Below are 14,201 nucleotides of genomic sequence, written 5' to 3'. Positions count from 1 at the left end.
AAATAATATAAATATCATTATTAGTGGTAGCAAAGTTAACCCTTTAATAGTGTGCTAATGCAATATATGATCACACATTTATTTGATTTTATAATGCATTTTTTGGTAACACTTTCTTTGAAGGCTGTATTCATAAATAGTTATAAATGCGCTTATAACCCTTTGTAACCTGGTAACAATACTTTATAAGCAAATATATAAACTCTAATAATGCATCATAAGGCTATAATAAAATATTATAGTTAATTCTTTGACAAACCATCCATTGTAGGTCCAGGCTGAAGTCCAGCTTTATGTTAAGATGATAGAATCTGTGATAGTAGCCCTAACTGTTTATAAAGCTGTACCTTTACCTTTTGCAACACATCTGGCTGACTACACTGAACAATGGTTGTGGGACACTTATGAATAAACCAATAAGTGATAAACTAGAGCCTTCACTCTAACAAGAATACATGAACTGTATGAACAACAACAGAATTGAAAGCCTACGGTTATGAAGGAATTGGAATCACAGACCCCTGAAGGAAATGGAATCACAGTCACTGATGCTTTCACTCAATGATAAAAATTGGACACTGTTTTCACTCTATGGAAATCACATGATTTTCATGGTCAGGTTCACGTGAATTTTGTGTGATCCCACCAAAAATAATGTTATTGAATAATTAAAAGCAATATATACATTTTGATGCTCTGATGATATATATTTTGTACACTCATGTAGTATAACATGTAAAGGCTTTTCAGATGGAAAAAAGAATCTTATTTAGGGCCAAACTAAAGCAAATAAGACAAATGCAGTAGTGTTAGTAATTAATCACAATTAACTATTTTAATTGTTTGATAGGCCTAATAATTATGACAACTCAAATGTTCCTTATGAACAACTTTAGATGAACGCTTTTGGCAGCTATTTGTACAACTGCTCTGGTTTATTCAGGTACTATAAGTGGCAGTAGTCTCAGTTCTGCTACCCAATCAGACCGAGTAAGGTAACTAGCCCCAAGCACCATCATCATGATGAAAATCAGAAAGTACTTGAAATTTCAACCTCTAAACCAGAGCAATCTAGTCATTATCAGTTCTTGTTTGTATGCATGACTTCACTGCACTACTGTGCAGATACACTGTAGGTTTTGCTTTTTTATCATGTGCTCCTGCCACATGTGATCTCATGACATTTCATTCATGATTTAGTTCAGGTACCGGGCCTGATGCAGCCCTTAGGTATCTCTGTGGAATAGGTCAAATTGCACTGCATTGAAGAAGGAAGGGCCCAAATACATTTCCAAACTGTATCACTCCCGTGCCATAGCTGTGAAGGAGGAGTAGTCAGGACCCTGAACAGGAACTGCCATTAAGACCACTTCCCTTCACCCTTAGGAGACAAATAGCAATAAATTGTGTTGAGCACACGGGGACTCCATGAATACTGTAGAAAGCGGCTGTGCGGCAGGGTATAAATGTGTCCCCTCTGCAAATCATGAGAAGATTGCAAGCCATTAGGTCTGCTGATGACGATGGTGCCATAGGAAGGCACGGCTCATTAAGGCAGATTGCAAATGTCATCCCAGTGTCTCCTCTCTGGCCCTGTGCTGAGGGGGATAGGAGTGAAATTAATTTTGCATAGAGCCCGTATTCTTCTGAAGGCGAGCCAAATGCAAACTTGGGTCAGCTTTGATTAAATCACCAGTAAGGCTTCTGAAGGGAAGTTCAACCAAACCGCATTAGAAGCGATTCCCTCGGCCCTCACATATAACACCCTCTCTCACACAGCTAGTGAAGATATAAAAGTCATTTTTCATCTAACTCAGTGGTCTGAATGATACTCTGACGACAAACACGACCTTAACATCATGTTTATCTGCTGAGCATAGAGCTTGTCATTAATTGACACTGTCTTTAATAGCTTATTAGCTATTAGTTTTATCTAATATCACATTTAGAGTGTTTAAAGTGGTTTCTGTCAATTTCTTGTACAGCATTTTTGAGAGCCTTGCTGATGTTAACAATTAGCACAATTAACTATTTGTTAAGGTCATTTTAACTAACTAGGCTTGTGACTGCTTTACAGCTATGTGAAAGCTTCAGCCATAGTGTTTTTAAGAGCCTAACCTGGTATTGTTAGCACTTAGCACTATTAAATGTTGGTTAAAGCTACTATAATGAACTCCGCTAACACAGGGACTGCTGTCTAGCTATACTAAAGCTTCAAACATAGCATTTTAAGAACCTAACTTGCTAATGTTAGCACTTAGCACAATCAGCTATTAGTTAAGGCTACTGTAACTAGGCTAAATTAGTTATTGCTTTTTAGCCATGCTAAACGTTAAGCCATAGCATTTTAAGAGCCTAACTTGCTAATGTTAGCATTTAGCACAATCAAATGTTGGTTAAGAGTACTATAACGACCTAAGATACCTTTGCTTCGCCAAAGCTTTAGCTGTGGCATTTTTAAGAGACTAACTTGCTAATGTTAGCAATTAGCATAATCAACTGTTTGTTAGGGCTACTACAACTAACAAAGCTAACTTAGTGACTGCTTTTTAGCTGTGCTAAAGCTACAGCTGTGGCATTTTTAAAGACTAACTGTTGGTTAGGGCTACTATAATGAACTAGACCAAGAAAGTGTCTAGCATGGTAAAGCTTCAACCATGAGAAATTTTCTGAAACGTTGAGGCTTGACATGAAAAACTCTAATTCAGTTTGGGTTTCAGCATTTTTTATATTTTTAAATTTTAACTGAATCTTTGTTGATCTTATAATAAATATATTTTAATGAATATTAATAAATTATTTTTTGACTAGATTCAATGTTTATGATGAGACCCATGGGCACTCATAGACAGAAAATGCCTACATGCCTGACTGATCTAACTTTCTGTTCTCTTTCCCATTTCTCAGATTGCTTGTTTGTGACGGATTATTTCACCCGGACGCCTCGCAAGCTAAATGCCTTTCGTTCCTTCGCCAGCGTGGAGCTGTTCCACTTCAACGTGCCTGATGACACCGTGGTGGCCGTCTGGAACCTCATTACATTCAAGGAGCAAGGGGGTACCTTCGGAGACAGCTGTCCTGACCGCAATGTGACAGTGTGAGTAGGCCACGACTTCCATCTCCATTCTATGAGAGGCCTTCAAAGCTTCTCGGTTGAGCAGAATGCATCTCTGCTTTCAACAACAACAAGGTTTTCCAAGGCCTAATGCTGATGCTGATAATACGACTGTGCTGACTTGCTACTCTGAGACAATGTGTACTGAAATGTACCAGAAAATTATTTCCCTGACTCTGGTCGTTTGCTGCTCTCTCCATAAAAAGGCATTTATTAACTCAGCAGGGGTGCCAAGTCCCGGAAAGTCAGTGTAGTGTACACCGGAGATTCATAAATTTTACATGTGAGATGACACTGTGATTAGATTGAGTTTCATACTTGCTGATTTTCAATTGGATTTTCAGCGAGAACGCAGTGCCACCTCAACCCTTCTGGTTCTAGAGATTTGTGAGAAATGAAAGCATACCCAAAAGCTTGCTTTTGTTGCGTTTTTTAAATAAAAGACTTTGGTGTAGTATATCAACATTATTAACACTTTGAAACGCATTGTTCACTCTGTCCACATAGTCCATTTTTGGAAACTAAGCTGCCAATATATACGTCATTACATGTGTATATACATATATATGTATATCGCTGCTGTCAGAACAAAACCTCTCTCCAAAATATCTCCAAAATGATAACTTTACAGGAGGAGAAGTCATTTTGGGCCGATGCTGTCGGAAGAAAACCTCCATTTTTTCACCTTTGTTTTTCAGTTTTTGACAAAATCTGAAAATGCCTGTTGCCCTTTACATTGTATGTAAATTGACTTACATTAAAAGTAAAGTTTTTTCCTTCTCCTGCAAAGTTTTGGAGATACGAGGTTTTCGTCTCCACACCAGTGGAGAGGATTCCCTAGACAGTATATTATACAGTACTATCAACATCAAAATTCTTTACTTCTCAGCAAGCTTCTCAGAGAGAGTCTGTAAAGGTTAAAAACCTGGATTGAATTTAAAAGAGGGGATTTTACAAAGAGAGGAGAAGTCTGATAAAGACTCCTCAATTACTTAGGAATACAGGACAGGCACAAATAAAGACAAACTTTAAAGAAAAGAAGGTTCTGAAATGCAAAATACCAATATAAAAATGTCAATTCTACAGTATGACATTGGGTTTCCTGAATGTTCCATTCTCTACAAAGTGTTCTTTTAACTCTGTTCATTTCTTTCACATAATCTTAGAATGATTCCTTTCATCCTTCTTTGCCCTTGTGGGCCAGAGAACAGGTGTTTAAGTTAGCTATGCCCTGAGCTAATGGCAATAGAGGGTAGTGTTAGCAGCGCACCTACAGTAGTCTTCAACTCTTAACCCACTAGCTGTCATTAAACTTCTATCAGAAAGGCTGACCTTACTTTGCTTTCTGTTAAATGCATTGAAATAACTCATGCTCGTGCTAAATGTATGGCATTATAGAGTGAGAAAGAGCATGTCCTTGGAGCTATGGCTGCTAGCGACAGCAAATCCTTTCTCGCCGTGTAGTTAGTTATGCCTTTGACATATAAAGATAAGGGACTCTGTGTTATGGTCCATCTGCTGTTATATTTGTGCACTTCTGTGACCTTAAAATGAAAACACCATGAATAAAAAGGTTAAGATGCTTTAGAAAACACTGCTGCCACACATGCCATGGTCTCTTTCTTGTCAATGTTATAAAAAAAAATGCTTCAGAATAGCATGAATGCAAGAATTTTCAAATTGTTCTACACAATATTTTTAATAAACTGGGTTACCACATGGAGTCAAGAGACACTTTGGACATCATCTGATTAGCGAAGGGCTTTTTTCTTTAACTTATAAATTATTAGTGTCATCTAACATAGTAATTTGAATGTTTGTAGCTGCCAAAAGTATTCTGTTATAAGTCTACATTGCTAATGAGTTTCATTCGATACCACAAAAAACGTTACTGGATTTTAGGGCTACAATGACTGTATTTTACAAAGTCATCTACATTGATTTAAAAGAGATGTTTACATTAATTTTTTGTGATGTAATTTACTTAAAAAGGGCATTATAATGGTCATATGTGCTTTAATTCCAACAGGTTTCAGTACATATGGGGCAATATGGCTACTGTAGTTTTGTTCCATCACAAGAAGAAATCATTTGCTGTACAGACAGAACTTTGAATGATTGGTGGCAGCAGAAGTAGACAAGCTCAAGAAAGCAAGACCCACAAAATTCACAGCCAGCCCAGTAAAAGTAACATTGGGCTACATGTTGGAAACCAGAACATCTTGTGAAAACATTTCAGAGATGTTAAGCACAGTGTAGTAAAGCTAATGCCACACTGAGGGAGCAGTTCATTTTTGCAAAGGTAAGATTCCAGAATAATGCCATCCAGTCATCTCAGGAAAGATAAAAATAGCAAACAGGACAATGTCAGATCAAACCGTTTTCTAGACAAAGCTGCATGCATTCACGTTTAAAATCTGTAAAATATACAGTCATAAAATCACAAACATGCCAGCTGTTCATGCCAGCCATAAACATAGTAATGTTTAGTGTAGAAACATTTGGCCAATGACTTATCAGATGTGGCTTAGGCAGACATGCTCCACTCAGAATCATTTAAACTGTGACAAAAAATAGCAACTGGAGTAAGTAGTAAAAAAGTAAGTAGACGTGCTAGAATTTGGAAAATGGGAAATATGCTACGTTTAAACATAACATTAGCCAGTAAGTAATAAATGAAGAACAGTTTTTCATTTGAAGTAAAACCTTTTTTACTCTGTAATTTCTTGTATTGAATGACACTTTTGAATCAGCCTATTTCTATCTGGCATTTGTCATATTTGTAATGAAATGATATGATAGTATAAGAATTTCCACAGAGAAATAAATGTAGTATTGTGCATACAAAAGAAATATAATATTTGGAATTATGATTTGTCAAATTCAAGTTGTTGTATCATTATTTAAAAGTATTTGTTACGGAAACAGAAATATGATCATTAGATAAGTTGATTATTTGAAAATATTAGTTCATATTTTGAGTCATAATAGTCATTAGTTGCAGCCCTACTGTGTTGTAGCCTGTTGCTTAGTTAGAGCTATTATAACTAACTTTTTTTTTTTTTTGCAAAACTAATTATTCAGCCTCTAAGCTTCATATACTTTTAGGGCCCATTACCTTGTCAGAGCAAAGTTTTTGGCCCCTATAATTTGTTTTTATTTAAAACCATAACTGAATATTTCCTCATTATTTATAAAAAGTTCATAACAATTAATATATACATTTAATACATAAATACATTTATTTATTCTAGATTACATGAGCATGGCAGGCATGTAAGGCATCAAAATGTCTGGGTGCATGTACTTGTGGGCCACTGCCTAAAGGGAAACAAATATTTGGAAGTATGGTATTAAGATTGATCTCTGTCTTAAGTTTGCTAGAAACTTTTTTACTCATAATGTCAGACATAACTCTAGGGGAATATATTGTAATAATTACAATGTGCACAGCTGTGTCGCAGCTTGAGTGCTAATGAAAATGATGTCTTTGGGGCTTGTGTGAAGCAATATGGATGGCCTGCCTATGGATAGAATATTGTTTGACAGCTTTGTTGCTCACCTCAAGAGAAACAGTGGGAGAGACATTGCTCTAATGACTCGCCTAATACAATTACTTACTTAGATATTGCTTTTATTGCCTCACAGTCAGTGTTTGTGCCCACATAGTGTAAGATATAACATTTTTGTTGATGTGGAACAGGCGTATGCAATTAAGTGCTGAAAAAGGCTATAGTCTGTCGAGGCATAAGTGTATAGATGTAAAATTGTGTCTTGGCTTGGGTGTACAGTTCTGGGAAAAATCTTGAATTGAATTAGAGCCTTTAAATCATGTAGAGGTTCTTCAGAAAGGTTCTTCTTATTTATAGATATGCTTCTTTAAATGGCAATCTTTTGAGAGGTTCTTTAAGGAACCAAAAGTAGTTCTTCTGTGCTCCAAATCTTCTTTGCTTTAAAATTCTAAATATCCAATAGTCACTAAAAAGCATCGAAATTCAGTGTACTATCCAAAACATAAGTTCATTTTGTGACAAAGCTAAACATGGTGCTTCACCGGCTCCACAACAACTGCAGCGGAACCAAGCGGAACGCTAAGCCACTAATTAAAGGACCTCACGAGGCCCTCTCAGACCTTTCTGTCATCTTCTGCCTGGTTTTCCTCCCTATGCTCATCCCTAACCTCCCCCTCCTCCAACCACCACCGTCAGGCCCCTTCACCGCTGCGATAACGAATGGGGCTGGCCGCCCGTTCTGTCGATTCAGCTGTCAGAAAGCAGGCAGGGGGCGCCATAACGAGATGGTAATTAAACGAGGCTGCCGTTGGGTGCTGGGGAGAGATAAAGCGGGGAAGATAAGGCCGTGGGGAGGGAGGAAGGCAGCAGGATGAACTGGGGGCAAGTGGGGAAGCAGCCACACGCTGCTGCTTCACGATCAATATCTTTGCGCCGGACCAGCCATGACAACTCTAATTAGGCCCAGTACAAACCAGGGAGTTGGAGTGTAGCGGAACTCCAAAGGTCTTACCAGAACTTTCTGTCAGGGGTCGCGCCTGCTCTCCTGTAAGCCTGTGAGGACGAGCAAAGCTTTTTCACTGTAATCTTTATGTACTTTCATAGAACAGACACAAAGGACTCCTGGTATTGCAGCAATAGTTCAGCCAAAAAAGGTGCCTTGACCAAGGGAGCAAGCAGGCATACCCAATCATTCCTGTGGTTTGAACCCACAACCTTCTGGGTACTAGCTCACCTCTCCTACTGCTAGGCCACTAGCCACTCCAAACGAAGTCTACAGCCAGAAGTTAAGCATTATTTAAACTGTCAAAATCATCACATGCTTCCCTCATACAGGGTCGAATCGTTAGGGACGAATTCCACTGATTTTTCTAAATTTGTGCATAATTTTTGCATAATTTGAGGAATGCTCCAGTTTAGAGAAACTTGCCAACTCAGATTACTTTACAGTTGTTGTGATGTCTACAACATAAGTACAGCCATTTTGTTTACTATCCAAAACAACCAATGAACCTACACGTGTCTTATATTTAATGTTGATAATGGTAAATAGGGGTAAATCTGAAAACATACGTTTTCCATGTGGACTGTTTTGCCTCACAGTGCCCTGCATGTATCTCTGCAACATGAATGCATTTAAAAAACATACTTTTTAGACCAAAATGCTATCTCAAGAGCATCATAAAACTGTGTATCAGACATCTGCTAGCATATTTGTCACCAGACCATGTGATAACTTTCTATGAGGGAGCTTTTACAGTTATTAAACTCTTCAGACATCCCCATCACCACCACTGTGGACAATTCTGACTCTGTAAGTTTCTCTAAAATGGAGTTTCACATCAAACCTATCTGAATGACTTTGTTGGCATCTTTATAATTTAATTAAGGAGAAGTTTTGAAAAAAAAATCATTGAAATGTCTCCTTAAGCAATATCAAATAGACTTTGCTATGTGGTCTATTTTATGCGGTTTCTGACAATGTATGACACAATGTTATCTATAAAATTATGCCTGAATCTCAAGTGACCCCTTATTCCCAATATAGTGCACTGCATAGGTCATTAAACTATGGCTTCTACATTCAAACAGAGCACTAAATGATAAATGCTTTTGCCAAATGGAAATGGTCTTCTGTTAGACATGGAATGCACTATTTGGATGTAGAAGGTGTTATTTTATTACCTTCTGTACATAGCATACTACATAGGGATACATTTAAGGGATATCATGATGAATGTTACAGCAAGTACATAGCCTCTATTACTAATCACATATTTTTGAGAGTGACTCTGTAATGTCTCCTGTGCTAATAGCATTGAGTAGTGCATAAATATGTGCATATGTGAATAAAGATGTGCTGTGCACACACTGATGTGTGGGAACTGGCTTTCTGACTGTGAGCAGCAGCACTTGGCAGCTAACTTAACCTTTAACTTCTATCAGCATGATAACTGTTTGTCTACACATATATCAGTCACCACATATGAGAATGTATTTCTGCATATTACCTTTTAGCTTATGTTACGGAGGATTTATGAGTGAATCGAGGAGTCCTACATGCCAGGAACCGCATGAGTCTAACTGGCTACTGAGGCTCCTGTTTTCTGAACCACACTAAAGTTTGTGCTAAATATTTTTATGTGCATTACATGCAACAAAATCCAGAAATGAAGCGCTGACTTACTCTGCCTTTATAAATGGTTCATTCCAAAATACTGTCTATCCATAATTAATCATTTTGGATATATTAAGCATTTTAATAATATGTAATAATAACAACTAACATATCATGCAAAACACATTTTTGTTTCTCTATTAAAGTTAATTTTAATCATAATATAGAATTTATATTTCTTGTATGTGTAAAGTCCACTGCCAACTATGTACATAATGAAAAAAAGAGATAATTTGTGAAAGAGGTCTTTCATGCATTTTGGAACAAATCTTACAACACTTATTGACTGTACTAATAAACAGTAATTGTGCATTAAAATGTGCAGAGCTATGTTCTCTATAGAGGACATGTAAACTTATTTTCACCTAGAAAATCATCAAAACATGTCAAAACATGCTCTTGAATGGTTCACTTCCTATCTAACAGATCGTAAACAGTTTGTTACTCTCTCTGGGCATCATTTCGCCACTTCCACTGTCACCCAAGGGGTCCCACAAGGTTCTGTACTTGGCCCATTATTATTCATTATTTACATGCTCCCTCTGGGCAAGATTATTCGACATTTTAACCTTGACTTTCATTGCTATGCAGCTGACACTCAGATTTATCTTTGGACAAATTCGCCCATTAACCCCCCTCTTGGCAATTTGGAATTGTGCCTCTCAGAAATCAGGAACTGGATGAAACATAACTGTCTAATGCTGAACAGTGATAAGACTGGACTCATTCTCACTGGTTCTAAATCTGCACTCAATAAAACTGGCCCCCTCCCTCTCTCAAATGATGATGTTGTTTTGTGTCCCTCCTCTGAGGTCCGTAATCTGGGTGTCATCCTCGACGCCTCACGTAAACTCGACTGTCATGTCAGCTCCCTTGTTAAAACCTCTTTCTTTCACTTACGCAATATAGCAAAAATCCAACCATCTCTCTCTCAGTCAGCTGCTAAAACTCTCAGTCATGCTTTCATTTCTAGCCGTTTAGATTATTGCAATTCTCTTCTTGCAGGCATCAGCTCCTCATCACTTCGTAAACTCCAGACAGTTCAAAACTCTGCTGTTTGTCTCCTCACTTACTCCCGGTCTCATCACCACATTACACCTTTCCTCCAAAAACTCCTTTGGCTTTCCATCAACTATCATACTCAGTTTAAGATCCTTCTTCTCACCTCCAAAGCTCTCAACAATATTGCTCCTTTCTATCGCTCTGATCTTCTCCAACCCTGCAAGCCTTTACGCACTCTCTGTTCTTCTACTGCTGGTCTGCTCACTATTCCCTCCTCTAAACTCCACAGCTTTGGTGATTGTGCATTTTCCAGAGTAGCTCTGTGCCTCTGGAACTCTCTCCCTTCTCATATTCAGCAGTCTAATTCTCTGTCCTCATATAAATCCAATCTTAAAACACATCTGTTCTGTCTTGCATACAATCTTACCTTATCCTAAACTATTATAGCTAATGGTAGTTTGTCTCTGTGCTGTGAATATGTATCTCTGTCTCTGCTGTTTCATCCGTTTGTATGTTGTTAAGTATTTGTTTGTTGTGCCACTAATTGTAATCTGTAAGCGTCTTTGGGTCCTAGAAAAATGCTATACAAATGTCATTTATTATTATTATTATTATTATTATTATTAACATTAACAACATGTCCAAGGGTGTCCAAACTTTTGGATATCTGTATGCCATTATCATTTATCATCATGAAAGCCCTTTGTTGTTCCTCGTCACATTTATCATTATCAGTTTTTTTTAAACAAAATATTAATCTCAACATGCCGACCAGACAAAGAGTTCAATGTTTCTCAATATATTTTAGTAACCAAACCTGCCACTATAAATGGCAAGAAACTAATATACTGAATATATATCAGAAAACGCATATTATTCCTGTTATAATTATTGTTTGTCATCCCCACTTTTGCACCACCGGCTGAGGAGAAAATTGAGTAATTGTTGATTTTTGGCTTAACTATCACTCAGATTGATTATGCAGAGATTAGTCGTGTTATGGAGATTAGTGCTGTTATGTGTTCTACAAATAAGAAGACAATAATGTAGAGAGGTAATATCATAACTCACATGTGTGAAAAGACAGACTTTCAGCTTCAATTGGAAATGTAGCACTTTATTTTTACAGAAAAAATACAGAACATGTTCTTTTTACAGCTTTGATTATGTTTTTTCCTCCCATCCTCATCAAAATGAAGATATCTTGGGGTTCTAATGCCTATCATATGCTCACTGAGGGACCAGTCGCTCTGTCTGTGAATCTCTGTAATGGAAACAGTGATAGAAAACCCTTGCCTCAATTAAAGGCTCCAGCCCAATCTGTATTCCATGCCTGTTTGTTTAGACAAGCACGAGAACAGCTAGATTTATGCCATTCATTTGCATAATATCAGATCCAAGGGATGAGCACATCAACAAAGCTAATCAAGTCATAAATTGGGAGATGAGAGACGTGAACATGAAGACTTCTGTGGTTGTTTTTTGGGATGCAGTTTTCTGTTGTTCGATGCAACTTGCTCCACTGACTTCCTATAGATACATGGTTCTGCAGCTCGTCGCTGGAGCTGCAGGTGGATGTGGATGCAAATCTGTTGAAACTCATTGCTGTTGTACAGCCACAGTGTTATTAAAGTGCTCCAGCCTCTTATCTAGTAGTGGGTTCTATTAAGGTTTCTAGGGATAAGGAGGTAGACTGATGTAGGTTTGGTATTAAAAGTACTGTGCCCACCACATGTAATGTACTTACCTGAACTTTTTAAATCTGCCCTCAAGCAAATGGCAGATCGGTCTGCTGACCATGGTCCTGAACATCGGGGTGAAAATAGCACTGAAAAGTCCTACTAAAGTGAGAATACTGCTATTGTAGTGGTAATTTACTTGAGAATAAGTAAAAGTAACAATAAAGTAAGAGTAAGTTGTCCATCAGAAAAAAAACTATTCTATTACTTTTTTTAATATTTCTGCAGACAAATGTGAAAATATTGGCTACAAGGTTGGTTTGGCTATATGATTGGAAATGACCTGACAGCAAACATGAAAAATTGACCAATTCTGTCCTGAGACTGATCACAGTATGCTCTTCTAGTGCTCATGATTTACATATCTTTTTGCATACTGTGTAAGGTGCATTAAACTGTATGCATTTCATGATTGGACTGTTATGTAATGACACTTTCTAGTATATCTGTTTCAATGTAACTTGGAATCCATGACATCAGTTTTCTGGTTTGGCCTTTGAAAATATCAGATCACTTGATAATAGGTAGATTACTCAATTAAAAATAGAATTGTAGTGACACTCCTACAGCCTGTTAGCTAAATTACTTAGCTGACAAGCACTCACAATAAAACACACACCACAGCTTTTATTTAAGGAATATCTATTATACCCGTCATTCTAAAACAGTGGTCCCCAAACATTTTACTGTCAGGGACCCCTTCAGACATGAAATCTCCTGCTGCGTATCCCTTCTCACTTCTTATACATGCACATATTGCCATTATTCATATGGAAGACATTATTAAGCCTTATAAAATCAGTCCCTCTTAAAAGATCAAACATGTTTATGATGCGATGACACTTCACACCAGATATACCGAATAAATCATGCTATTTGCAAATTCACAGTGGCCTATATGAGGGCACATTATGTATGTGTGAGAGAGTCTGCGGCTGTAAAATAAACAGTGAATAACAAAATGTTTACCAACATGCCACAGATCACATTCAGCACAGTAACATAATTTGTTTAGTTTTGACAGCCCTCCAGCTCCAACCAGCTCTAGAAACATGCAACCAAAATGTGCTAAAGTGCTAATGACAGCATCTACAAACTAATACCTCACTACATCCACAAAGTGAATGGCGTCTGTGAAAGTGAAACTAGCTTAAGTACACTATTAACAAGGAGTATACAAGCATTAACAATAGGTAGTAAATGATACTCACTTCATTCATGCCAATAACAGAGCAGATAAACTACGGAATGAACTGTTTATTAAGTCAGTAGCTCCAAAATGCACAACATGCAAAAGGAACTGGAGTGAAATGCAATCATCCAATGCAGGCTTTTATTCAAATAATAGCAAAATACTTACTACAGCACAGGTTTGTCATGTGCTGGATGTTATTAATATCCCATATACTCATTAATCATGCATATATGCCAGACTGCAATGCTACCCAGAAAACTGACATTGCTTTGAAATGAATGATTAAATTAAGTCTAAATGTCAAACATCAGAAAATGTTATGTAATTTTTATGAATTTATTGGTGCACCACTAGGTATACATGCACCAGAATTTGGGACTCAACAACATAAGAACAACATAGTACCTGTTTAGTTCAGTCAGCTAACTGTTTGTGTGCTTTCTCAGGGTGGAAGCCGAGCAGTGAATAAATATATTCAAAGAAATATGCTGTTTTTGTTGCTGATCCTATAAGACTGATGTATGCAAATAACCTCTGTTCTGATTGGATACTCATTCAAAAAGCAGTCAGTGCTGAAAAACACTACAGCACGAATAGGCAGAGCTAAACTGCTGTAGGCTGGGTGGTTGTATATATGTTAATGAGTTGACTTTCATGACATCACAGAAACAGTGAATTAAAATTGGGCTATTTTTCTGGATTAGTTTCTGCATATGGTCTGTATGGACTGAGAGGTGAATGGTACATTTTGAAACTGTAATGGTGTTAACATATTACATCAAACTCTCTTAGTTCAAAAAAAAGTTTTCCATGATGTAGGCACTTTAATAATCACATGGGAAAAACATTTTTCAGCCAATCAGATTGTGTGGTTAGAACTGTTGTATTAGTGGCAGCACAGCATGTGAAAACAAAGAGCTAATTTTCCAGCAATCGTGCCTCTCCACACACTAATGAACAA

This window comes from Colossoma macropomum, unplaced genomic scaffold, assembly GCF_904425465.1.
Source record: "Colossoma macropomum unplaced genomic scaffold, Colossoma_macropomum, whole genome shotgun sequence".
NCBI lineage: Eukaryota > Metazoa > Chordata > Actinopteri > Characiformes > Serrasalmidae > Colossoma > Colossoma macropomum.
This window is presented reverse-complemented; position numbering follows the sequence as displayed.